Source organism: Zootermopsis nevadensis, unplaced genomic scaffold, assembly GCF_977971745.1.
Source record: "Zootermopsis nevadensis isolate Lab colony 2312 unplaced genomic scaffold, Znev_1.0 Znev_ptg000007l, whole genome shotgun sequence".
Lineage (NCBI taxonomy): Eukaryota > Metazoa > Arthropoda > Insecta > Blattodea > Termopsidae > Zootermopsis > Zootermopsis nevadensis.
The window spans coordinates 20,984,611-21,000,367 of NW_028259139.1; the positions used below are offsets into that span (position 1 = coordinate 20,984,611).

Below are 15,757 nucleotides of genomic sequence, written 5' to 3' on the forward strand. Positions count from 1 at the left end.
CGGAAGACATTGTAAACAACCTTGACTTAATCACATTAACGTATAGATGCTTCTGGAGTGTGTGCCCATAAGAATAGCAGTAACTTGGGTGTGCTGTTTGAATGGATTTATCTGAAATGACACATGGGAATACCTCCCCCTACAAGCGTTGATGGGTACCTCATTCAGGCGTAAGCTCCCAGTCTATTTGCGCAAACGCAATTATGACAGAAACAATATCTGCTGTGGAAACCTCAAATCTTACAATATAGTTCTGGTTTGAGGGGGTAAGTAGAGGATTACATGACCTACGAAGCTAAGATGCTAGCCAAACCTCGACTGCTAACACTTAATTGTTCATCATGGAAGATAAATTACGATCCAAAAGCTCAACTGCCAAAGTTTCAACTCCCCTGACCCCCATCCCGGAGTGGGATTTGGCCAACACTTTTGAAAAAGTCACGCTTTGCCACTGTGGGAATTCGTTTTCGAAATTTTTTGCTCAGAATATTACTTTTGGGCCAAGCTGGTGCGGCATTACTTTTCTCTCTTTAACTCCCTCTGCATTTATGACCTCCTCCCTCCCCCCCCATCTGGACACATGACATCAACTGGGTGCTGTATGGACGTAGAATACCACACGGCAAACACATACGTACTGTGGCAAAGTCCGTCATAAATAAATATGAATCTGCCTTCAATGTGTGGATAATGGCAACCCATATCAACATGAGTACCATCAGACATACATGAATGTACAAAAGAAATGTATCTAATCTCGATCTTGTGTGTACATGGGATATACGGATATCCGCACGTAGGAACGTTGAAACTTCGATATCAGCAGACGTGCGTGATTACACCAAACGCACTGATGATAATGTTTGGCATGTATTGCCCTACGTCAGTGGTCCCCAACCTTTTTTTTCCTTTCTCTGGACAAATAAGATATGGACACCAAATAATACACAAAACAACACGACGTTTATTGATACAAGAAACCACGCAATCAAAAATACGTACTTTTATAAGTACAATTATTATTACTCAAGTGGGAAGTTAGTGTGATGTTTGGCGCTGCATTTTATCGGCCAGTTTTACAAATTTGGGAGAGTAGGATGATGTTGCTGCTCGCAAACAATCGTCAAGATGGGCGTCAGTAAGTCGAGATCTGTGCTTTGATTTTATAATGTTCATGGTTGAACGGCCTTTATTATTCAGTATAACCTCTTTCCGTATCAACGCGGGCACCGCGTTGGGGACCACTGTTGTACATTATTTCGCCCTCACATCTTCATCAGTTATCAGAGTGATTATTCTCTTGTAACATTGATGTCACTGTTAGGTCAAGGTCATGACAAAGTCAAGACAAGATCGCCCCAATAGTTTGCCAGATAGAGGTCTTTAAAATTCTCAAGGTCATACGTATTTATGCCAAACGGTAAATACCTGATTGACCATACTCATGTCAAAATGAGGTCACGTATAGGTCAAGGATACTGGTCTTAAAAAATCTCAAGGTTATACCTTCTCACCAATATTTCTGCTAGCCAGCCACCCTAGGGCCACACCCTTTACCCCAGGGCCACTACCCCAGTCGCACCCCTTCCCAGGGCTATTCCCTTCTTTGGGCCAACCCTCATGATCACACCTACCCAGGATCCCCCCCCCGGGACCATCCCCTCAGGATCCCTGCAGCATCACCATATCCCAGGAACCACAGCATCCCCTAGGACCCCAGGATTCCCTGGACACTGCCCTCTAGGACCACGGCAGGATCCCCGAAGACAATCACCTCCAGGATTCCTCGGATTTACCAGGACTCCCCATAACCATCCTAGTATTCCCCACAGATTTCCTAGGATCCCCACCAAGGATTCCCTACCCAGATCTAGCAGAATCTGCCACCAAACATTTCCAACAGAATTTCCCACGATCGCAACCCATGATTCCCAGGATATTCCCCTGGATTCACCACATAATATTACCCACGATCCTGCAGGATTCCCCACCAAAAATCCCCATATTATCCCACATAGGATCCACAACCAGAATTCAAAACGCGCGCCCTAACCCCCCGCGCCCTAAACCCCGCGCCCTAACCCCCGCGCCCTAACCCCCGCGCCCTAACCCCCGCGCCCTAACCCCCGCGCCCTAACCCCCGCGCCCTAACCCCCGCGCCCTAACCCCCGCGCCCTAACCCCCGCGCCCTAACCCCCGCGCCCTAACCCCCGCGCCCTAACCCCCGCGCCCTAACCCCCGCGCCCTAACCCCCGCGCCCTAACCCCCGCGCCCTAACCCCCGCGCCCTAACCCCCGCGCCCTAACCCCCGCGCCCTAACCCCCGCGCCCTAACCCCCGCGCCCTAACCCCCGCGCCCTAACCCCCGCGCCCTAACCCCCGCGCCCTAACCCCCGCGCCCTAACCCCCGCGCCCTAACCCCCGCGCCCTAACCCCCGCGCCCCACGAAGGGAGGTGGAGGCCCAGGCCGTTTCTTGAGCGAGCAGAGTCGCGGACCCGGCTCCGGACAATGGCCCGGGCGCCGGGTTCCAACGAACCGCCCGAGTCGGACGAGTCCAACTCGTTGGCTTTGCGCTCGCACGCTACAGAAAACAGGACCTCGTGGGCGAGGCGAGTCGTTCAACTCTTTCGACTAACCCACCTGGCAACAGATCTTGTCTAGGGGATATAGCAAGAGCATAGTAAGATTAGGTATAATAAGAGGACCACTCAAAATTGCGAAAATTGTACCAGCAGCGAAAGAGCAGTAATTGATATGGAATAATACCGACAGGGGGGCTCAACCCCAGCCGCTAAGTGGTCATAGGAACTTAAAACAAACCTCTTAAAGCAAAATAACCTCTTGCGCCCTCTGTGCGGGACGGCGCTTTTGGTGGGTCCCGATGTTCCCGCACAGAGGACGCTGCCATTTATTTTATGTTTTTGAGCCTTGTTTTATTCTCTACGACCATTTACGGTCTGAGACTGACCCTCCGTCCCGCGATTTGGTTTCATTCGATTAAATCATTGAGTTTTCGCTTTTAGTGTTTTATTACTGGGCGTATAATTTTATCTGCCCCTTAGTCATCTCTGCCGACGCCAGTTGGATGAGTTTTTTATCTTTGCCTTTCCCAGCATGCTCCGCGAAACTTGTTTTCTCCGAACAAGTTGAGTTTTTCCCGGTTGTCTGTCTCCTGCTTCGGTACAGCGCGGATGTACGCAGTCTTTACGTAAGTTGGGGCTTCAGTCGGCCATTTTGATATTACGTCTCAGCTTGTGTTTGGTTTAATTCTCGATTTATTCGACAGCCAAAGAGTTGTTGAAGCTTTCGTGGTGGTAATACGAGGCTCTAGATAACGACCCTGACTTATAGGCATTTGTGTCTGGCGTGATATAAGATCGTCTATATATTTTTCTCTAGGACTGTGGCAACGCACAGGCGAGAGTACATGTGTCCTGTTGTGTGTCCCCGGGTGCTACGTCTTGTACAACGAGAGCCTACTTAAGTCATTCAAGGTGAGTTGCATGAAATATTCCGTCCTCTGAAGTAGAGAGTTCTGAAAGTACGTTGAGAGAAAAACTTATATTGCGTGCTGTTCCCGATACAACGTGACTTGGCCTACGTCACACAAGACAAGATGGCCGAAATGACGTTGCAACACTGAACTAAGTATTCTGAGATATTATTCTATTTTACGTTTTGATTGTTCTGTGATTCTGCCCACGCATTCCGTCTCCTTCTAGGTCAGTGGTAACAACCACGTGACACTCGTTCAAGACTTGAGGTTTACGGTGCGGTGAGGATGACGGCCGCTTACATCGTGAGGTCGCTAACACGACAACCCGAAAATTATATTACAGCAGCAGCGAACTAAGGACTCCGGTGAGTACAATGAGAAATTGTCAGATAATGCCCACTGATCGAGTTTCAGAGCGTACGTACAGAAGCGACGTAATTATAAATTCTTGTCATTATGTCTGCTTTGAGGTGATTGGCGGAGCCCTCTTCACATTCACGGTGATTATGATATCATCATTCTTCATCGCCGTCGTGAACCTCTGAACCAGAAGATTTTACCACGTCTCGCTCCTGGACGCAGCTCTGTGACGTCGTCTGGCTCGAGACGTCTGAAACGATTAGGCACCAGCGAGCGATGGACTCGGGTGAGTACGGTGATGTATTATTTCGAGGTTGATTAAAAATTATAATGACTTTCGTAGATAGTGTTCTGTGGGAAATTAGAAATTAGTATGTCTCGACGGTAATGTAGTGTCTGAGTACAGCGTGGTGTGCATGGATGGGATTTCGCGAAGGTACCGATATCGCCAAAATCAAAGAATGTTTGAAATCCCTACGTACGGTAAGGAATCGAGTTCTTTTATGAGTTGGAAACAGAAAGGAAACGTTACAGATCATTTGAGAATTGTTGATGGGAAAGATTGGAAAAGGAGAAAATGCAGACAATCGCAGAGACGTGATAGACACGCACACTTGCGGTATGAGACCAGTTTCTTCGTCTCTCTTGATGTAAACATGTACGGCAGTCATCGTGTAGCTGACAGTCGTTTAACTGGTCAAAGCCTTTCTCTTCGTGTATAGACACAGAAATTTTAAAAACTGACTGGTCGTCCTTACTTCATTTCTGTTGGATAAATTTCGTAAGGAAATGCTGTTGGTGTTAGGTGGACCGAGTATTGCGTACGGAGTCTGTATTGATTTGGATTAGTCGTCTGCCAGGGACGCGACTGAATAGGCGTCCTTTACGCGGTGATGGAATTAGACAGAGCTGCTAGAATGTAGGGCTGTATAGAGCAGAGGTTCCCAAAATATGGAGAAACATTTTCAACATCCTTTGCTTGATTGAGGCAGTCATCAGAACGAAGTATCGTTCTGCGTTGTATCTCGAAGGATGGTGATGGGATACAGGAGCGTAGACCAAGAGGAATAATTCAGTCCGTACCGCGAAGAAAACACAACTCTTCACCATTACGAAGATCAACTGGTTAACGCTGTTTAAGGAAATGATCGCTGTTTATTCCGAGAATCGTAGTTCGTCTGAATTATATTTAAGAATTCAGTCCGTACCGCGAAGAAAACACAACTCTTCACCATTACGAAGATCAACTAGTTAACGCTGTTTAAGGAAATGATCGCTGTTTATTCCGAGAATCGTAGTTCGTCTGAATTATATTTAAGAATTCAGTCCGTACCGCGAAGAAAACACAACTCTTCACCATTACGAAGATCAACTAGTTAACGCTGTTTAAGGAAATGATCGCTGTTTATTCCGAGAATCGTAGTTCGTCTGAATTATATTTAAGAATTCAGTCCGTACCGCGAAGAAAACACAACTCTTCACCATTACGAAGATCAACTGGTTAACGCTGTTTAAGGAAATGATCGCTGTTTATTCCGAGAATCGTAGTTCGTCTGAATTATATTTAAGAATTCAGTCCGTACCGCGAAGAAAACACAACTCTTCACCATTACGAAGATCAACTAGTTAACGCTGTTTAAGGAAATGATCGCTGTTTATTCCGAGAATCGTAGTTCGTCTGAATTATATTTAAGAATTCAGTCCGTACCGCGAAGAAAACACAACTCTTCACCATTACGAAGATCAACTGGTTAACGCTGTTTAAGGAAATGATCGCTGTTTATTCCGAGAATCGTAGTTCGTCTGAATTATATTTAAGAATTCAGTCCGTACCGCGAAGAAAACACAACTCTTCACCATTACGAAGATCAACTAGTTAACGCTGTTTAAGGAAATGATCGCTGTTTATTCCGAGAATCGTAGTTCGTCTGAATTATATTTAAGAATTCAGTCCGTACCGCGAAGAAAACACAACTCTTCACCATTACGAAGATCAACTAGTTAACGCTGTTTAAGGAAATGATCGCTGTTTATTCCGAGAATCGTAGTTCGTCTGAATTATATTTAAGAATTCAGTCCGTACCGCGAAGAAAACACAACTCTTCACCATTACGAAGATCAACTGGTTAACGCTGTTTAAGGAAATGATCGCTGTTTATTCCGAGAATCGTAGTTCGTCTGAATTATATTTAAGAATTCAGTCCGTACCGCGAAGAAAACACAACTCTTCACCATTACGAAGATCAACTAGTTAACGCTGTTTAAGGAAATGATCGCTGTTTATTCCGAGAATCGTAGTTCGTCTGAATTATATTTAAGAATTCAGTCCGTACCGCGAAGAAAACACAACTCTTCACCATTACGAAGATCAACTAGTTAACGCTGTTTAAGGAAATGATCGCTGTTTATTCCGAGAATCGTAGTTCGTCTGAATTATATTTAAGAATTCAGTCCGTACCGCGAAGAAAACACAACTCTTCACCATTACGAAGATCAACTGGTTAACGCTGTTTAAGGAAATGATCGCTGTTTATTCCGAGAATCGTAGTTCGTCTGAATTATATTTAAGAATTCAGTCCGTTCCGCGAAGAAAACACAACTCTTCACCATTACGAAGATCAACTGGTTAACGCTGTTTAAGGAAATGATCGCTGTTTATTCCGAGAATCGTAGTTCGTCTGAATTATATTTAAGAATTCAGTCCGTTCCGCGAAGAAAACACAACTCTTCACCATTACGAAGATCAACTGGTTAACGCTGTTTAAGGAAATGATCGCTGTTTATTCCGAGAATCGTAGTTCGTCTGAATTATATTTAAGAATTCAGTCCGTTCCGCGAAGAAAACACAACTCTTCACCATTACGAAGATCAACTAGTTAACGTTGTTTAAGGAAATGATCGCTGTTTATTCCGAGAATCGTAGTTCGTCTGAATTATATTTAAGAATTCAGTCCGTTCCGCGAAGAAAACACAACTCTTCACCATTACGAAGATCAACTGGTTAACGCTGTTTAAGGAAATGATCGCTGTTTATTCCGAGAATCGTAGTTCGTCTGAATTATATTTAAGAATTCAGTCCGTACCGCGAAGAAAACACAACTCTTCACCATTACGAAGATCAACTAGTTAACGTTGTTTAAGGAAATGATCGCTGTTTATTCCGAGAATCATAGTTCGTCTGAATTATATTTAAGAATTCAGTCCGTACCGCGAAGAAAACACAACTCTTCACCATTACGAAGATCAACTGGTTAACGCTGTTTAAGGAAATGATCGCTGTTTATTCCGAGAATCGTAGTTCGTCTGAATTATATTTAAGAATTCAGTCCGTTCCGCGAAGAAAACACAACTCTTCACCATTACGAAGATCAACTGGTTAACGCTGTTTAAGGAAATGATCGCTGTTTATTCCGAGAATCGTAGTTCGTCTGAATTATATTTAAGAATTCAGTCCGTACCGCGAATAAAACACAACTCTTCACCATTACGAAGATCAACTGGTTAACGCTGTTTAAGGAAATGATCGCTGTTTATTCCGAGAATCGTAGTTCGTCTGAATTATATTTAAGAATTCAGTCCGTTCCGCGAAGAAAACACAACTCTTCACCATTACGAAGATCAACTGGTTAACGCTGTTTAAGGAAATGATCGCTGTTTATTCCGAGAATCGTAGTTCGTCTGAATTATATTTAAGAATTCAGTCCGTTCCGCGAAGAAAACACAACTCTTCACCATTACGAAGATCAACTGGTTAACGCTGTTTAAGGAAATGATCGCTGTTTATTCCGAGAATCGTAGTTCGTCTGAATTATATTTAAGAATTCAGTCCGTTCCGCGAAGAAAACACAACTCTTCACCATTACGAAGATCAACTGGTTAACGCTGTTTAAGGAAATGATCGCTGTTTATTCCGAGAATCGTAGTTCGTCTGAATTATATTTAAGAATTCAGTCCGTACCGCGAAGAAAACACAACTCTTCACCATTACGAAGATCAACTGGTTAACGCTGTTTAAGGAAATGATCGCTGTTTATTCCGAGAATCGTAGTTCGTCTGAATTATATTTAAGAATTCAGTCCGTTCCGCGAAGAAAACACAACTCTTCACCATTATGAAGATCAACTGGTTAACGCTGTTTAAGGAAATGATCGCTGTTTATTCCGAGAATCGTAGTTCGTCTGAATTATATTTAAGAATTCAGTCCGTACCGCGAAGAAAACACAACTCTTCACCATTACGAAGATCAACTAGTTAACGCTGTTTAAGGAAATGATCGCTGTTTATTCCGAGAATCGTAGTTCGTCTGAATTATATTTAAGAATTCAGTCCGTACCGCGAAGAAAACACAACTCTTCACCATTACGAAGATCAACTGGTTAACGCTGTTTAAGGAAATGATCGCTGTTTATTCCGAGAATCGTAGTTCGTCTGAATTATATTTAAGAATTCAGTCCGTACCGCGAAGAAAACACAACTCTTCACCATTACGAAGATCAACTAGTTAACGCTGTTTAAGGAAATGATCGCTGTTTATTCCGAGAATCGTAGTTCGTCTGAATTATATTTAAGAATTCAGTCCGTACCGCGAAGAAAACACAACTCTTCACCATTACGAAGATCAACTGGTTAACGCTGTTTAAGGAAATGATCGCTGTTTATTCCGAGAATCGTAGTTCGTCTGAATTATATTTAAGAATTCAGTCCGTACCGCGAAGAAAACACAACTCTTCACCATTACGAAGATCAACTAGTTAACGCTGTTTAAGGAAATGATCGCTGTTTATTCCGAGAATCGTAGTTCGTCTGAATTATATTTAAGAATTCAGTCCGTACCGCGAAGAAAACACAACTCTTCACCATTACGAAGATCAACTAGTTAACGCTGTTTAAGGAAATGATCGCTGTTTATTCCGAGAATCGTAGTTCGTCTGAATTATATTTAAGAATTCAGTCCGTACCGCGAAGAAAACACAACTCTTCACCATTACGAAGATCAACTGGTTAACGCTGTTTAAGGAAATGATCGCTGTTTATTCCGAGAATCGTAGTTCGTCTGAATTATATTTAAGAATTCAGTCCGTACCGCGAAGAAAACACAACTCTTCACCATTACGAAGATCAACTAGTTAACGCTGTTTAAGGAAATGATCGCTGTTTATTCCGAGAATCGTAGTTCGTCTGAATTATATTTAAGAATTCAGTCCGTTCCGCGAAGAAAACACAACTCTTCACCATTACGAAGATCAACTAGTTAACGCTGTTTAAGGAAATGATCGCTGTTTATTCCGAGAATCGTAGTTCGTCTGAATTATATTTAAGAATTCAGTCCGTACCGCGAAGAAAACACAACTCTTCACCATTACGAAGATCAACTGGTTAACGCTGTTTAAGGAAATGATCGCTGTTTATTCCGAGAATCGTAGTTCGTCTGAATTATATTTAAGAATTCAGTCCGTACCGCGAAGAAAACACAACTCTTCACCATTACGAAGATCAACTGGTTAACGCTGTTTAAGGAAATGATCGCTGTTTATTCCGAGAATCGTAGTTTGTCTGAATAATATTTAAGAATTCAGTCCGTACCGCGAAGAAAACACAACTCTTCACCATTACGAAGATCAACTGGTTAACGCTGTTTAAGGAAATGATCGCTGTTTATTCCGAGAATCGTAGTTTGTCTGAATAATATTTAAGAATTCAGTCCGTACCGCGAAGAAAACACAACTCTTCACCATTACGAAGATCAACTGGTTAACGCTGTTTAAGGAAATGATCGCTGTTTATTCCGAGAATCGTAGTTTGTCTGAATTATATTTAAGAATTCAGTCCGTACCGCGAAGAAAACACAACTCTTCACCATTGCACACTTGCGGTATGAGACCAGTTTCTTGCGTCTGTCTTGTTGTAAACATGTACGGCAGTCATCGTGTAGCTGACAGTCGTTTAACTGGTCAAAGCCTTTCTCTTCGTGTATAGACACAGAAATTTTAAAAACTGACTGGTCGTCCTTACTTCATTTCTGTTGGATAAATTTCGTAAGGAAATGCTGTTGGTGTTAGGTGGACCGAGTATTGCGTACGGAGTCTGTATTGATTTGGATTAGCCGTCTGCCAGGGACGCGACTGAGTAGGCGTTCTTTACGCGGTGATGGAATTAGACAGAGCTGCTAGAATGTAGCGCTGTGTAGAGCAGAGGTTCTCAAAATATGGAGAAACATTTTCAACATCCTTTGCTTGATTGAGGCAGTCATCAGAACGAAGTATCGTTCTGCGTTGTATCCCGAAGGATGGTGATGGGATACAGGAGCGTAGACCAAGAGGAAGTGCGTTGATATTCAAGTCCACTTGTAGCAACACAGTAGAGATATATATTGAATTAAAGCTGCACCAGTTTACAGTATCTCGAGTCAGAAAATTATGAAGGCGTAATTTATAACAGTTATAATTACTCTTCGCTAATAAAAATTGCAGTTTTGTCGACTTTCAGTTTATTCTGTGTATAGTAATATAAAATATCGTCAAATTGAGTACCTGATCTATTTTCCTAATCAATGAAACTGAAGCTTTACAAGTGCAAGGAAACCGAAATTTGAGTCTATCGTGAGTCACTGCAGTCTGATTCACATCTCTAGATACTCTTTATACAAAAGCACAGTTTAATATTAAGTCTCACCGCTACTAAATCTTCCGAAATAATTCATTTTCTTCCTAAGAGGGTTCATAACTTAACATTTTGTGTGCTCTTTGAAATGAAAAAATAAGCATCATTAACCCCATGAAGCTGTAGTTCGTCTGAATTATATTTAAGAATTCAGTCCGTACCGCGAAGAAAACACAACACTTCACCATTACGAAGATCAACTGGTTAACGCTGTTTAAGGAAATGATCGCTGTTTATTCCGAGAATCGTAGTTCGTCTGAATTATATTTAAGAATTCAGTCCGTACCGCGAAGAAAACACAACTCTTCACCATTACGAAGATCAACTGGTTAACGCTGTTTAAGGAAATGATCGCTGTTTATTCCGAGAATCATAGAAAATCCATAAATATAAAAGGCATCATAATTAAAACACTTGGTACATACGTTGAAGTAAACTTTCAGAATTGAACTAATTGGTATTTAGCATTCTCTGTTGAAGGCTTAATGTACCGTTTACATACCTTTTTCTTTTTCAGTATTACTTCGCCCCACTCGCTTGTAAATAATCTTCTTGAATCTCTTTCCCTAAGTGTTTTCAAGTTCGGATTGTCTTACAGAGTGAGAAACGAAGTATTACGCCTGTCTGAATCATCAAGAAATATTATAGGACTGTTAACTTAGTTGAAGCATCTCTCTCTCTCTGTCTGTTTGTGTTTTTAATAAGTTCCGAAGATTAGGATGGGTTGACACTCAGGTTACAGTAAATTGGTTCATCGATTCTCGACAGATTCTGACGAATTTAGGACCGCGTTCAGGTGTGGGTTGCTCTAAAATCCAGCCGTTCCTCAGCTCGAATATTTGTTGCGCCATTGAATACTGTCTCGAGAATAATAGCAAAACTTGAAGAAGTCGCTGTTTCCAGCACTTCGTGTCCCATTTGATAAGTTGAACACGTGTACGTGTTCAGTACGAGAAAGAAATTGCTGCTGTGTTTGAAAACATGTTTTAAGCTGGAAGAAACCAGCAGATAGTCAAAATAAATGCACTGCGTGAATGGAATTCTTAGGAATATTACACATTCTCCAACTTTGTCGCATTGCTCATATCACGTGTAACCATGGATTAAATTCCTTGTAGAATCGAATTCAGACAAATAATTATCTTTTCCTGTTATTTCGTGTCATGAACTGTTGACCTTGGTTGAAAGAGTGCGTCTTAATGCACTTCCATAAAATTCTCCGCTGTTCGTGGAGACGCTTTCAAAAAATTATGCAGTACTTGAAAGAATTGGCACAATGGCGGCGTGACCTGTTGATTTGACCCTAGGGATCCGTGTAATGTTTGCCCAAGTGCATGGTAACAAATTAAACATGTCTGTGCGCACGGGCGTAATATCGAAAGTCAATTTTGGAGCTACCTGCCTTGTCCAATGCCTAATCCATTCAGAAATTTTTTGTCCTAGATGCATGCAAATTTAAATTTATGGATATTCTTAATCGTGGATTTGTACTTTTAATACATAAATTAATAACGAGGGTCATGGCTGATAGTACCAATGGATGGTAACAGATAGTGACATACAGTTAATATCGAATTTGACGAAAATCGGTCTGTGTAATGTTAGTAGTACGTGTTAGAAACGAAGAGTATTGACTGCGAATGGTTGTTTGGAAATGGGGGCCACGTTTTGACCTTAAGGTCGTATCGCAAGGCCGGTATCCAGCCGATATTCCAGCAAGCTTCTGGTAGCGTCGGACACCATCGTACATATACGTGCGTTCGACTGTGAGTTATACAGTAGCTGTGCATGGTCCCAGATCAAAATAACCCTTTAAAGCAAATATTATTATTATTATATGTCCAAATTTCTGTAATAATCAGTGAGACTTTAATTTCTATTTTTATCGTATGCGTGTATGGCATTATTAATTATTTTAGAAAGAATTTATTTTATTGAAATGACACCAGATGCCGTACAACTTTTTTTTTAAATTTTACATGCTTTGCCATCGATATGACCATCAAAGGTAGTCTTGAGAATTTCTGAGGTGGGAGTTAGGAGCTAACAATAGGCTCAGCCAGTCAAATTATCCGCCTTGAATGGAAAGTTCAGCGTAGTGTTCACAAAATCCCGTCACTGGTGTCTTTCCTGAGCCATATTAATCCATTTCGCAACCTTGAAAAGTATTTCCGTAAGAACAATTTTAATATTATCCTCCCAGTTGTAGAATGTAACATTAATGCTCACCAATCTTTAGCCCTGAGGATGGAAGAAATATGTTCCTATGAAATATTTGTTACTCCACATGATACTTGAACGAATAATATCTGATTTCTTTAAATCCGGGTCGTATGAGTCATTACATCCAGACTCTATATCCTCTGCAATATGTCAATTTTAAAAGAGATTATTCTTGTTTAATGTTTCACGGACTAATCACATTTCTGTTCCTTGTTTGAATCTCTCAGATCTTTGTAAACTTTTCCGCATAAAATGATCATTGTCCAATTTCTTTTAAATCGAATATTGAAAAATTACACCCGTATCTGTTTTGCCAGAGCATGGGATTATGAACGTGTGGACGTCATTCTCTGTTCCGTAATACGTCGTTAACTGGTCAGATGTTTACCGCAGGTCGTAGTAACCCCGTACCCGTTTAACCGTTGAGCACACTGGCTAGAACCTGGTGCTGTTGGAATGTCTTGGTGTAGATAGAAATCACTGTCTTCCTTTGATGTAATGGTCCCTCATCATGCACGTAGTCTGTTTAATGATCGGTCAGGGTTAGTTCCACAGATCAGGAGTGTTGGGTAAGTAAACATACAAGAAATAAATATTGAGTTGTCCTACTCGATAGGTTTCGGGTTCGAATCTCTCCCCGTCGACAGACTATCGTTAGAGATCTTTCTCGTGATTTTTAGTATTTTGAAGCAGATTTTAAGACACATTAAATGTAGACAGCTATCGCTTTATTCAATGTAATTTCAAGTTCATATTTTAGAAGAATCCTGCCATTTTATGGGGTATAACGGACAAAATTTTAAGACTAATAAATTGCCCGCTAAGAATGACGGCAAAAATGTAAAGTAGTAAACAATAATAATCATAAGAATTATCCGATTAGATCCAACTTCTCTTAGCAGCGTTACCATGGCAACGGTTATTTATAAATGTTATCCCGTAAGGTCCAAAATCACTTGGGAGCAAATAATCATAACCGAAGAATGTTTTATGAATGTCTTTTGTGATGTTGCGTCATCATAAGGGCCCACCATCATCGCTGTTATGATGGAGGTAGCAATATCACTTCCTAAACGTCGGTAAACTTAATCATCACAATCACCACAGTGAGAACAGGAGATAAAAATTTACGCGCAGATTGAAGATGTAAGGCATAAATTTCTATCTTGCGAGGCCGAGGCGTAGTGTCGGGACAGATAATACCCGCATCCCCCCCCCCCCAAGCTGCTTTTAATGAGTGCTTTTTCTATAATTAGTCTAGCATTTCAGAAAAGAGTGTGTTGTGTTTAGGAGATAACTTTCAACCAAGCTGTTTGTATGTTCTAATCAAAATAACGTTGACCATGAATTTAGAATCTTTTGTCTTCTAGTCTGATAAATAAAAGTTGTAAATATTAATGAACAACACACTGTTATGTTTAAATTTGGTTTGCTATCATCGTAATTAATGTTAATAAACTGTTAAATAATATGGAGCTTCAGACCCTACATATAAATTCTTGTCATTATATGGGACATTCTGTCTGGTTTCAGGGGAAAGGCAAGTGAATCTTCGTGGTTCCGAAACTCAGAGGAGGATCTTCATGGCATTTTCACCCGTGCGGTTGCGTCTACACGCAGCCGCTTCCACCCGGACGCTGCACTCTTGTCGTGTTTCCAGTGTCGGCGGTCATCTCTCCGGCATATTTCGTTCCTACCATCTTTGCTGGCGAGTGAAACGAATTACTTTAATTTTAAATTAACACACGACTAACGCCTGGGGTGCAGGGGTTAAACTCCTTCCAATGTTCCTTAATTGTGAGTCTCCAATTAATGTTTTGCTGTTTCCATCCCTTGAGCAAAATGAATTCAGATTCTTTCTATTTACTCTTTTTCTTCTTTCTTTTCTTCTTTTTCGCCTTCTTCCTACCCTCAGAGGATGGACGGGTTAGAGTAGAGTTGTAGCTGCATGCATTCTTAACCACTAACAACATCATCGACCCTCCAATTCATCGCTGGTGGGTGAAATTTATCTCTTCAATGTTGCAGTAGTCGTAGTAGTTTGTAGCTTAGTTTTTGCCAGTATCCCGTAGGTGAGAGGTTTTATCTAATGAATTCCTTATTTCCATCCTTGAAGGAAAACGAATTGCAAATCTTCATCATCTCGTTCTTTCTCATCATCTTATTACTTACACGTGATAGACTAATTTCTTTTTAAAGATAAGTTGCGTCCGTGTTTAATTACGCACTACGGCATGAAGGCGTATGGGTTATTGAAGGTTTAGGTACGTGCATCTTTAACAGCTAGCTAGATGGAGATACGTGGACAGCATCACGTTCCAGCCGGTTTTACCCGAAGGAAAAATTCACGGTATCTTCTGTGTATATTATTGAATTGGACCGAACTTGATTGTGTCGCTGTCGGTAGTTGAACCGCGGACTTGCAGAGGATCCAGAAATAAAGTATTAATCGCGGTAAAAATCGGGGATGACTTAGAAATTACAAGTGAATACGGATTTTGGGTCTGAAAAAAACCCCGAAGGGAAGACATAAAATTTGATGTGAAGATAATAGAGTGTCTAGTAACAGCTGCTGTGAACATGGGAATGAACATCGGTAGACATAATTTGTAGACTATGTGCCTGAGTAGCTTCTTTGATTCAATGCGGTATAAGATTGATATCATAATTTAGTTAAAAATTACTGCAGAAATAAATGTGTACTTAATATAGTTTAATTTTAAATTTTTGACATGTATGAAGTGAAGGAGGACAATTACAGGGTATACAAGAAAGAACGGTGCGGTTTCAAAAGTTAATAACAAAATTATTTCTAACCTTACACGGGCACAACATACACACCGTCAGCGGCGGCAACTGTCCAAGTTTCTCATGCTTACTGCGTGGCCGCGGGGCCAGTTTCAAAGATGGCGTTGCAGCAGGAGAAGGCTTTCTGTGTGCTCCGTTTTGAGGTGTCCAGAGCGTGAGTTTCGTGCACGGTTTCAAAAAGACGCACCACACAAGAATAACATAAGCAGT

General features: G+C 41.4%; 1 long non-coding RNA gene across 1 annotated transcript; it reads left to right on the forward strand.

The window, feature by feature from the left end:
* The first annotated feature begins 3,131 nt into the window (after window positions 1-3,131).
* Window positions 3,132-14,723, forward strand: LOC147874686 (uncharacterized). Its single transcript, XR_015534022.1, has 5 exons — window positions 3,132-3,208; window positions 3,400-3,494; window positions 3,723-3,861; window positions 3,967-4,142; window positions 14,273-14,723. It is a non-coding gene; the product is annotated as an uncharacterized LOC147874686 (long non-coding RNA).
* The last annotated feature ends 1,034 nt before the right edge of the window (window positions 14,724-15,757 follow it).